General features: G+C 39.0%; 1 protein-coding gene across 1 annotated transcript in view; it reads left to right on the forward strand.

Annotated features, from left to right (window-relative positions):
* Nucleotides 1-12,057, forward strand: part of LOC138964550 (cell death abnormality protein 1-like) — a 176,660-nt gene that overhangs the window by 114,190 nt on the left and 50,413 nt on the right. The window lies entirely within an intron of this gene.

Below are 12,057 nucleotides of genomic sequence, written 5' to 3' on the forward strand. Positions count from 1 at the left end.
GTCACATTGTATTTTGGTAGGAAAAATGTCTAAAGCAGTTCTTAGTGTATGATGTCATTACTAGGTTTAGTTATTTGACCTTGACCCTGAAGGTCAAGGTCATGTAAAGGTCAAGGTCAAGCATGTGAGTCGTATGGGCTTTGCCCTTCTTGTTTTTGTTTTGTTTTAATAAACTGAGAGAGTAAGAAAAAGACAAAAAGAGAGACAGAGCTAGAAATACAGAGAGACAGACAGAGAGACGGACCGACCGACAGAATTAGTGCGAGATAGAGATAGAGAGACACACAAACAGGGACAGACAGACAGAGACCGACATTTTGAGAAGAATGAAGAGAAAACCAGCAGTATTATATGCATAGTCTTAAGCTGTGTTTCCATATCGCGACGCGATGGCAGCACGATAGTTGCGGCGAGGTGGCAGCAGCGTCAAAACCGATCGCAACAGTAATATCAAAGAACGCATGTTTCCATATGTGCGACGCGACGGATGCTTCATCTGGGGATTTAATCAAGTTTGAGTGAATCTTTCTTGAAGGTTTTTCTTTGTATTCATAAATTATGAGTAATCTAAGCTTAATTAGTTTGGACAACATTTTGGATGAAATTATTGCTGCTGCAGGAACATTGAATTGGCAAGTCTGTAACAGTAATCGTCTCTCTGACCCCCCCCCCCCCCCCCCCCCTTGCTTGCTGAAAAATAAAATTAACTCTCTTCCCGTCCTCTGTCACATCCTCTGATTCTTTTGCTGTATCTTTTCCTCTTTTTTTGGTAAAAATTGTATCTTGTCTGTCTTACATTTATAACAAGGGGATAAGCGATTCTCTGACCTTGACATAACGTGAAATAATAATTCCTATCTAGATGTACATATTTATAACCACATTTAATATAAGCTTAGCTTATTGTGTGGTTACAAATGTTTATATCGCATATATATGCAAGTTATCCAAAGAATGAAATTGTTTTGAGACCTATAGCACCGTTAGTTTGTCAGAACAGGAGGTGGTCCATATCAGGCAGTTGTCCATGTTAGGCTATTTTCCCTTACGACCAGGGTGTGCTTATTGCGTGTCTTATGAGAAACAGACCGCGTGCAGAAACACACACACACTATGATGTGTTGTCGTATTATTTTTGCTTTGGTCAATCGTAGGACCCTATTCTGAGGTCTCAATATTTTCCCACGGTCTTCCCAACGCATGCGATGTCACTTTCCATTGAGCGTTTTTGCCACCATTTGGCAAGGAGTTATCAGCTGAGATAAAACGACTGTAAGTAGAACGCGAAAATCACACCTGGACTCGATCCGACCGACTGGTTCTTGTATACGCAAGAGCACTTGATAGTCTCTGCCGCGGATCATAAAATCGTATAATCTGCTGATTTTCGCATCCCGAATCTACTCAGCTTCGTCCCAATAGGCCCACTTAAAACATCACACGCGGAATTTAAATTAGCTAAGATGGACAACTGGACACCACATGTGAGAACCACGCACCAAGACATTGTCAGCATTGAGAGAATGTTTTCACGGAATTGTTTCACGATTCTGTGACACTGTTATATTGCGGGGTTATGATATTTTCTTCGTTTCTGATTTGAATTCATGTAAATGAAATCAAGTTAAAATTAAACACTATTGTTTTTTTAGAAACCAATGCGGACCCTGAAAGAAATAACGTTTCACTCAGATAAATTTTATCCAGCCTGTCACGTTTTTCATTTATACATTTTGACAGAAAAAAGAAAATAACAAAAGAAAAATTAACACATCTGTGTGGGATTAAAATCAAACGTCGATTTGTGTTACTAAAGTTACTGACCACCATGTGCATGCGAACATTTGCTGCTCCCCCCCCCCTCCACATCGTAATCGTATCGGCTCTGTCTCATTTTGCCCACCACCCCTCCACCTCTCCCCAGGACCCCCCCCCCCCCCCACCTTCCTTTTCAGTAAATAGCCCTTCAGTCGGAGCGGCAGTTGTCGCCACGCATCAGACTTTTTTTGAATAATTATGTGCGGTTTTTAGTATCTCCTTTACAAAGCTGATCTGATAATTAACTATCTTTTTTTTTGCAAGCAAACGACAAATTCGCCTCAAAAAATGTTATTGACAGTGCATATAGAAAAGGTAGCAAAAAAACTTGCGGGGACAAAGTGGGCGAGGGAGAGCCTGGGTGGTCAAACGGGGGCCGTGCCATGCCATATGTCACCTGCTGGTTAAACGAAAGGTTTAAAGGAACAGATATCGCACACAATATTTTGATCTTTTGATCAGTCAACCATCAATTTTGTACATCAACCCCAACAGTGTTGTTGTCCAAAAATAAAAGAATTGCATTCTGTCCTCAAACTGAACGGTAGTTCAAAGTTAAAGGGATATTGACCAAAGTGCTTTTGAGGAAAAATAAAACACTCTCCCCAAAATAAACACGCAAAAAAACACCCCACACAAATAAATAAATAAAGAAAGAAGCAAAACAGATTTACAAGGAAATTAATTATGTTCATGGTATGCTAGCGCTGTTTTTATTTTATTGTATAATAAGCATGCTGATACCGGGATGCAGTATACGTTAAATGTAAATGATATAATGCTGACTATCTAAATGTGAATCAAAAAACAAGAAAGGTAGGTTTTTTAATTTTTTTTTAATTTAAATGTGAACCAGAAAAGATGCATTTCTTTTAAATTGATGGCGCCGTCAAAAACAAAAACTAAATTCTTGGTTACAAAATCAAATGAATCTTAGTAGTCGATAGTTTAGTACTATTTGTCACTTTATTAGAGGTGGTTTGACTGAGTTGCCGACTTCTCCGCTTTAATTCCTTTTCAGTTTTATCTGTACACTCTTTGTTTTCATGCGATACGTGTAACACTTTTCCCGACCTCGCACATGATGGACAGCATTCATTGGAGCGATATGTTTTCACCGGGTTTTCGCAAAATTGTATTTCATGCCACGCTATTATCGATTACCTCAAATTAAAAAAGAAACAAAGAAAAACTCCGGACAAGCGCACAAGGTAGAACCAGCGGTCAGTGCATGGGACTGCAAAAGTGCACGTGTGCGTATGCGTGTGAATACATTTTTTTTTAAAACTAGTTAGTGTCAATATCGATCGAATGTCATTTCGATCACGTTTCAGTTTAGCGGACAAGCGTAATCGGATTCAACATACGCATACACACTCACATAGTCGGAAGAGTCGTCGAACAGGGAAAAAAATGACAAAGTAAAATATTGTAAATTGAAAAATGTTTGTGTAATTTTGCGATGAGACAGAGACAATCTGGGAAGGAAGTTTATACCCAAGTAATACTATCGAACGGGTTAGTCCGTAAGCTGCGGACAAATATTCTTACTCAAAGAGAAAAATGAAACAGGATTTTTTCAGTAAATGTAAGCTTACAGGGCTGCCGATGGGGAAAGACTGAACCACCTAAACAAATAGCAGTTCACATCGGTTGATGATTCTTCAGTCCCACAGAACTTCGGTCCATTAGGAAGTAGCCCTGTTGATTTGCTAGATTAACATCACATCGCTACCCGAACCGATTTTTATTGAAAATAAACACTTTTTTAAGCTCAGATATAATTTATCTGTAAGTTACATCACGTCTACAGTCGTTGACACAATCTAAAAACTCTATCAAATTACTCCGCCAAAGTTCCGACAAACTTACTACACATATATGCGTCGTCTGCATGTGTTGCGCGCGCAGTCCGGGGCGTGGCTTATTAAAAAAAAAAAAAAACAACCCGTATTAGTTTTTTTTTTTTAAGAGTTAAATTCAGATAGCACTTCATTTGGACAGCCTTGAGAAAACGGCCGTACAATACGTGTATATCTTCTTTTATCGAGAAGGAGATTAACAGCGGTGGGGTTTCAGTCATGCTTTCTAACGCCAGCTTCAATTTCAGATAATGTTAGGAGATTTCAAAATGCAAGGGGGTGGGGGTATAGAGTGGGGGGGGGGGGGGTATTTTCTCTGAATCGTTTATAAGGAAGGAATGTGTTTTTTAGACCCCAATCGTCAATGTTGAAGGTCCGGTATTAAAACTTGCCCAGTGTCTGACAAAATTAGACTCAGTTTAAAATTACCCTTGACAATTTGTGCGTGAGACAGACTGATTGCCGAACGGAAAATGGAATCACTCATGTGGCGCAGTGAAGTGTAGCCAAGTACCTGCTATGTCCTTCAGCAGAAGTGGCGGAGTGCCTGTCATCTGTTTCTCATTTAGTGGCCTCACAGTGGCCGAAGATTGGATTTGATGTGACTTTTAGTACACACTTGTGAGCGTGATCTGGTAATTTCCCTTCGCTTGCGTCTGACTTTCCCGTCTTAAGCTAACATACGAGAACAAACATAATATGCAAAATTGCAAGGATCGACCTCCTTGCATGAAAAGTCAACACTTTGTTATTTTCTCATTGTATAGAAACCTAAAATGTGACAGCAGCCCACAGGGTTATCTGTGTTCGTACACGCCGAAGTCTGTTCACTCGAAATCGTTCTGACAATTATGTTTTATGTTCAAAGATATGTTTAAATTCAAATTCCAACGACAAAAAAAAAGAGAGATAGAGAGAGAGAGAGAGAGAGAGAGAGAGAGAGAGAGAGAGACAGACAGACAGAGAGAGACAGACAGACAGACAGACAGACAGACAGACAGACAGACAGACAGACAGACAGACAGACAGACAGACACAGACAGACACAGACAGAGAGAGACAGAATCAAATGTAAAGCGAACTGTTTAAACCTGTTGCGATAATTAATGTACAGTTCTGTAAAAATAAACTGTACTCTTAGTGCCCGACCCGACTCCCCAAACCTACGTCGCGGTTATCTGACGCTCTCTCTACGTCGTGCCTCTGCGTGCCTCCATTACAGAGAAATGGAAGGTGAAAATCTTTGTGTCAGTTTGACTCTTGATTTTAAACAAGTCGCGTAAGGCGAAAATACAACATTTAGTCAAGCTGTCGAACTCACAGAATGAAACTGAACGCTATGCAATTTTTCAGCAAGACCGTATACTCGTAGCATCGTCAGTCCACCGCTCATGGCAAAGGCACTGAAATTGACAAGAAAAGCGGGGTAGTAGTTGCGCTGAGAAGGATAGCACGCTTTTCTGTACCTCTCTTCGTTTTAACTTTCTGAGCGTGTTTTTAATCCAAACATATCATATCTATATGTTTTTGGAATCAGGAACCGACAAGGAACAAGATGAAAGTGTTTTTAAATTGATTTCGAAAATTTAATTTTTATCATAATTTTTGTAATTTTAATTTTCAGAGCTTGTTTTTAATCCAAAATATAACATATTTATATGTTTTTTTAATCAGAAAATGATGAAGAATCAGATGAACGTAAATTTGAATCGTTTTATAAAAAAAAATAGGCCTATTTTTTTTTACAATTTTCAGATTTTTAATGACCAAAGTCATTAATTAATTTTTAAGCCACAAAGCTGAAATGCAATACCGAAGTCCGGGCTGTAAAAGTTGTTTCAATTTGTTTCCATTTAAAACGTCCGCTACTGGCACCTCAGTCGGACCATACATAACACTCTGAGAAGTAACCAAAGTGTTTTCTTTTAAAGTAATTTGTAACTCTCCGCTCCGCACGCCAACCAAAACAATTCCTGGGAGACGCCTACATCGTTCGGAAAAAAAACCCACAAAAAACTGTTCCGAGCCAGGACTGAACTAGAAAGGGTTTCCATGACCACGGACGTAGCTTTGTGCCGAGGCTGATCACGTGGTCAGGTTGACCAATGGCAACGCGACCCTTTTACGGCCTCTCTATTGTCCAATGTGTGTACTCTATGACCCCTTGAAAACTTCAGCGATTGGTGTGAAGTGTACTCTTTAGAGAGGATGAGTTCAGCGGTTAATTGCTTTTAACATACTTACCTGAACAGGTTATAGGCCATTATCTCGAGATGCCTTGCTTTCGGCAACAGTTCTTTGAATCCCTCCCTCCCTCTCTCCATCTTCTCTCTACCAGTCTGTTTCTCTCTTTGTTTCTCTCTCTTTTTCACACTTTTCAACCATTAACTATTCATATTCATTTGCATAATGTAGAGCAGTCCCTAATTGGGCGACAGTTGGCTGTTAAAAGGAAAACACATAAAACAAACCAAAAAAGAACACTTTTGTAAGCTTACTACATTACTTTTGAAAAAAAACCATCATTGGGTTCATTTCGCGTCATTTTGCTTTCGTCAACAGGAAAGTTTTTGTAATGCCTCTCTCCACCTCCCCATATGCTCCCCTCCCCCATTTCTGTCTCTGTTTTTTACGTAGAGGGGGAATCGAGACGAGGGTCGTGGTGTATGTGCGTGCGTGCGTGTGTGCGTGTGTGTGTGTCTGTGTGTGTGTGTAGAGCGATTCAGACTAAACTACTGGACCGATCTTTATGAAATTTGACATGAGAGTTCCTGGGTAGGAAATCCCCAGACCTTTTTTTCCATTTTTTTGATAAATGTCTTTTATGACGTCATATCCGGCTTTTCGTGAAAGTTGAGGCGGCACTGTCACGCTCTCATTTTTCAACCAAATTGGTTGAAATTTTGGTCAAGTAATCTTTGACAAAGCCCGGACTTCGGTATTGCATTTCAGCTTGGTGGCTTAAAAATTAATTGATGACTTTGGTCATTAAAAATCTGAAAATTGTAAAAAAAAATAAAAATTTATAAAACGATCCACATTTACGTTCATCTTATTCTCCATCACTTTCTGATTCCAAAAACATATAAATATGTTATATTTGGATTAAAAAAAAGCTCTGAAAATTAAATATATAAAAATTATTATCAAAATTAAGTTGTCCAAATCAATGTAAAAACACTTTCACCTTATTCCTTGTCGGTTCCTGATTCCAAAAACATATAGATATGATATGTTTGGATTAAAAACACGCTCAAAAAGTTAAAACAAAGAGAGGTACAGAAAAGCGTGCTATCCTTCTTAGCGCAACTACTACCCCGCTCTTCTTGTCAATTTCACTGACTTTGCCATGAGCGGTGGACTGACGATGCTACGAGTATACGGTCTTGCTGAAAAATGGCATTGCGTTCAGTTTCATTCTGTGAGTTCGACAGCTACTTGACTAAATGTTGTATTTTCGCCTTACGCGACTTGTTTACATTTAGTCAAGTTTTGACTAAATGTTTTAACGTAGAGGGGGTAATCGAGACGAGGGTCGTGGTGTGTGTGTGTGTGTGTGTGTGTGTGTGAGTCTGTATGTGCGTGTGTGTGTGTAGAGCGATTCAGACTAAACTACTGGACCGATCTTTATGAAATTTGACATGAGAGTTCCTGGGTAGGAAATCCCTGGACATTTTGTTCATTTTTTTGATAAATGTCTTTGATGACGTCATATCCGGCTTTTCCTGAAAGTTGAGGCGGCACTGTTACGCCCTCAGTTTTGGTTGAAATTTTGGTCAAGTAATGTTCGACAAAGCCCGGACTTCGGTATTGCATTTCAGCTTGGTGGCTAAAAAATTAATTAATGACTTTGGTCATTAAAAATCTGAAAATTGTAAACAAAATATTTTTTTATAAAACGATCCAAATTTACGTTCATCTTATTCTCCATCATGTTCTGATTTCAAAAACATATAAATATGTTATATTCGGATTAAATACAAGCTCTGAAAATTAAATATATAAAATTTATTATCAAAATTATATTTTCGAAATCAATTTAAAACACTTTCATCTTATTCCTTGTCGGTTCCTCATTCCAAAAACATATAGATATGATATGTTTGGATTAAAAACACGCTCAGAAAGTTAAAACGAAGAGAGGTACAGAAAAGCGTGCTATCCTTCTCAGCGCAACTACTACCCCGCTCTTCTTGTCAATTTCACTGCCTTTGCCGTGAGCGGTGGACTGACGATGCTACGAGTATACGGTCTTGCTGCGTTGCATTGCGTTCAGTTTCATTCTGTGAGTTCGACAGCTACTTGACTAAATATTGTATTTTCGCCTTACGCGACTTGTTTTTCTTCTCGTGTCCCTTTGCTTGTTTGTAAGTTAGTTTGTTGATTTTCTGTTTGTTTTAATTACTGTTGATGAATTGTACGCTCTTAATATATGTTTTACGCGCAAAGTAAACATTTATTGCCGGCGTAAAATTGAAAATATTGATTACGCCTTCCTAGGCAAACCTGAGGTGGTGATCCAAATCATTGATACGTATTGGAAGGACTTCATTTACAAATAAAGAAATAAATAAGCCGTTTTAGTGATTTTTCCCCGGCGACATCCACCTTTCGAAGCCCAAGAGACATTCGCAGTGATGTAATTTGGAAACATCTGAAATAACTAACTGTAAAATGCTCCGTTACCGTTGCCGATTATTTCTTTTCATACAAACAGGATTTCACCTTCTGGCGATAATCTCTTTTGCGTTTGATTCTTGATTCTTTAAATTAATTTTTTCAGTGCTATTTAGTTGTAATCCATTACCCAAGCAGATGAAACCCGTGTGAATAACTGAACACTTAGACACTGATGTTCAGATGGTACGTGTGTGGTTACATAATTACAATAACCAAAATTGCAACCCGAACTGTCCAGTGAAGTGCTTTTCCAAGTTGCATGTGAGTGTGTGATTGTGTCTGTTCGGAGCGCTTCTAAGAAATTGTAAAAGTTTATGCGTAAGCATTTGCGATTTTCCGGTCTTGTACTTTTTCGTCAGTTTTCAGCAAACTCAGTTATATCATGTCACATTAGTGTGTGTTTCTCTTTTCTTTTATTTTTTCGTGTGTGTGTGTGTGTGTGTGTGTGTGTGTGTGTGTGTGTGTGTGTGTGTAGTTAGTTGTGTTTTTTTTCAAAGATTTGTTTTTAGCCAAGTTGATAGAGCGCTTGGGCGACTTACTTAAAAAACAAAAACAAAACTTCCCTTTTTTTCCCAACTAAGATCCTTTATACTCGTTTTAGGAATGGGTATGCTAAGTACATTTTTCTTGGCGAATTGTTGTGTTAGCTAAGCAACATTACGTGAATCGTTAAAACATGTGGGTTTTGTTTTTTAAAGTATTCCCCGCTTAACGAATTAAGATTTCTATGCAAAACAACGTGTGTTAACCCCATGTACAAAAACAGTACATGTAGTACATGCTTGAAAGTGCAGAGTGCTGTTGCGTCCAAAGAATTGAGTATTTCAGTAATTATGTCGACTGGTGATAAACACACATACAAACACGCGCACGCATTAACAAATCATAGAGAAACAAGCAAACAATTCGCAGAACAAACGTATATTAATGTGTGTGCATGCGTGAACGCGTGCATTCGTTTGCTTGACTAACTGACAATGTCAATCACGCTTTTAGAAGAGAACCGCTGATTTCAACGTGGTATGGCTTTTACGCGGTCTTATGAGCCTTCTGTAAGACGGGCAGCGTTCGGCCTGTAACAAAACAGACCATCCAATAAACACCAGCGAAGATTTCATTGACGCGGCGGTCAAGTGTTTTGAGTGGAGTGGGCGGAGCGTTGGGTTTATCACATGACCATTTGGGCCAATGGATGAATGTATTTAGTATGTGCGCTACTTTACTGGCGGACCACGAAGCTCGAAGAAGGTGTCAACTTGATTTCTTCATGCAATAAATCGTTGGCAGAAAAAAATGTTGCCCTTGGTGGAACGGGAGCCGCTCAGAAGAGGCGTGATAGAACTTGTGCGCGGTTCATGCATACACAACAATCATTTTTCTTTCAAGGTTTTATTTAACACTATGTGTTCGTAAAAACCGTTGCTCAACAACAAAAATAAATTAATTAATATTTTTCATCCTATACATGCCGCTACAGAAGCACACAGGGAGAGGTAGACGCGGCGAGTCGTGTCGTCTGTGAGGTAACGATCGTGTCAAATCATAGTATCTGTTAACGACGCGCCGAACCAAGGTCAGGGGGTGGAGACAGGGGTAAAGAAGAAAAAATATGTGTATTCAGATTCATTCTTCTTTCAGTTGATCAGCTTACTTGACTTCTATTTCCCGAAAGTTTTTTTGTTTTGTGCGCAAAATTATCGATTGTTGTCGTTGTGGTATAGTTGGTTGTCGATATTTTTTCTTCTCAACATCACTGGCTTGATTTGTTTAATGATATATGTAGCAGGCAGCACACGTCTGTTTCAGAAATCGTTTGAACGTCTGAATTCTGTTATGATACAACAATATAGATGATATACAACTTTTACATGAGAGAAGAAAGTCAAACATTATCTACCTAGAACATGTTGTCTTGTTAAGTTAGCATGCGTATTTTGTGTTCTATGCTATTCCTACTCATGCATATGTCGAGTGCATTTGAGGTAGAAAAATAACAACAACCGGCAGTTTTGTCGCGACATTTTTCGCAATAATGTTTTGGTAAAGTTTACTTCCTTGTCCGGATTTTCATATGTAATTTTCCATGATGTTCGACCTGCAGCCGACTGCGAATTACTCTTAAATGTTTTGAAAGTTGCAACGCAAGTAAGCGTTTCTATCTTTCCATGAACTTTTGTTGTTGTAGTATATCATTATGACATATCTGGGCCCCGGCCGAGATTCGAACCCGCGACCCTAGGATCACAAGTCCACAACCTGAGCTACCCGGGCTCCCTTGAAGCCAATCGGTGTGTTTGAATCTTTAGTCCGATCGTGCAATCAAACCTGTCCAATGAAAGCTTGTCCACCACTTTGTCTATAACGACCACACGAAATATATATATATATATATATTTTTTAACATATTGTAAAGTTTTGACTAAATGTTTTAACTTAGATGGGGAATCGTGACTAGGGTTGTGGTGTAGGGCCTACGTAGTACGTGTCTGTGGGTCTGTGGGTCTGTGTGTATGTATGTGTAGAGCCATTCAGAGAAAACTACTGGACTACTGGAGGATACGTTTCTTTGATGACGTAATATCTGGCATTTTGTACAAGTTTTGGTGGCACTGTCACACCCTCATTTTTGGATTCATTTGATTAAAATTCTGTAAAAGTAACTTTCGACAAAATCCGGACAACAGGATTGCATTTCAGGATTAAAGCTTGCAAATTATTTTTTGAGTTTGGCCATTAAAAGTCAGAAAATTGTATTTAAAAATAAAATGTGATGAATCGATCCAAAAAGATGTAATCTTATTCTTGATCATTTTCTGATTCCATAAACAAATCTATGTGTATCGATTGAACACTGGATTTCCCTTCTTTGAGCTATGTGACGTCAGAGGCCGACAAAACGTCTGTTTAGGCGGCCAGCCGAGACTACAAAATAGTGCATGTTTGTGTGCGTTCAATCATAAAAACTACAAGAAATTCTACCCAGATACATAAATTTTATTTGTATTTTTTTACCAAAATATGACAATTTACACATATCTCGACAGTCGTTCACCTCGACCGCTAGCGCGGTCTCGGAGGAACACTGACTGTTTCGATCTGTGTAAAATGTCCTATTTTGGTCAAAAATACATACAACGTTTAATGTCCTGTTTGGATTAAAACAAGCTCGAAAAAAATGTGACCCTCCACCACGAAATGAGTCGCATGTCACCTCGCGCGGTTCTGCGCTAGGCTTGATATAAGTCCGGAGAGTGTATGGTAACAGTGTGAGGGTCACCTTAGTCACAGGCGTATAACTCAAACAGTTTCCGCTCTTTTCTAAAACGGTTTTCACCACTGGATAGAGCATAACAAACTCTTTAGGAAAATGTAAAAATATGAAAATCATGCAAAGGTGACATGCGACTCATTCCGTGGTTTAGGGTCACAAATATACAATAGAAAAAGCACAATTTCATAAGAAGCGCTTTACACTACTGCGCTATACTGGCTTTCTGTGGCGTGAACGCGATAGCGGTCGCCGTCAGGTATGAAATCGACACAGGTTTGTCTTCGTATTGTCTTTCATAATGTGAGTTCGAAGGGTTGACTGAATGTATTAATTTCGTCTACGCGACATGTTTTAAGATATTGCTTACTTGTCAACTGCGATCACATGTCTAAACGGACTGCGGCTGCCAGTTTCGGCCCAAACTAA

This window comes from Littorina saxatilis, linkage group LG4, assembly GCF_037325665.1.
Source record: "Littorina saxatilis isolate snail1 linkage group LG4, US_GU_Lsax_2.0, whole genome shotgun sequence".
Lineage (NCBI taxonomy): Eukaryota > Metazoa > Mollusca > Gastropoda > Littorinimorpha > Littorinidae > Littorina > Littorina saxatilis.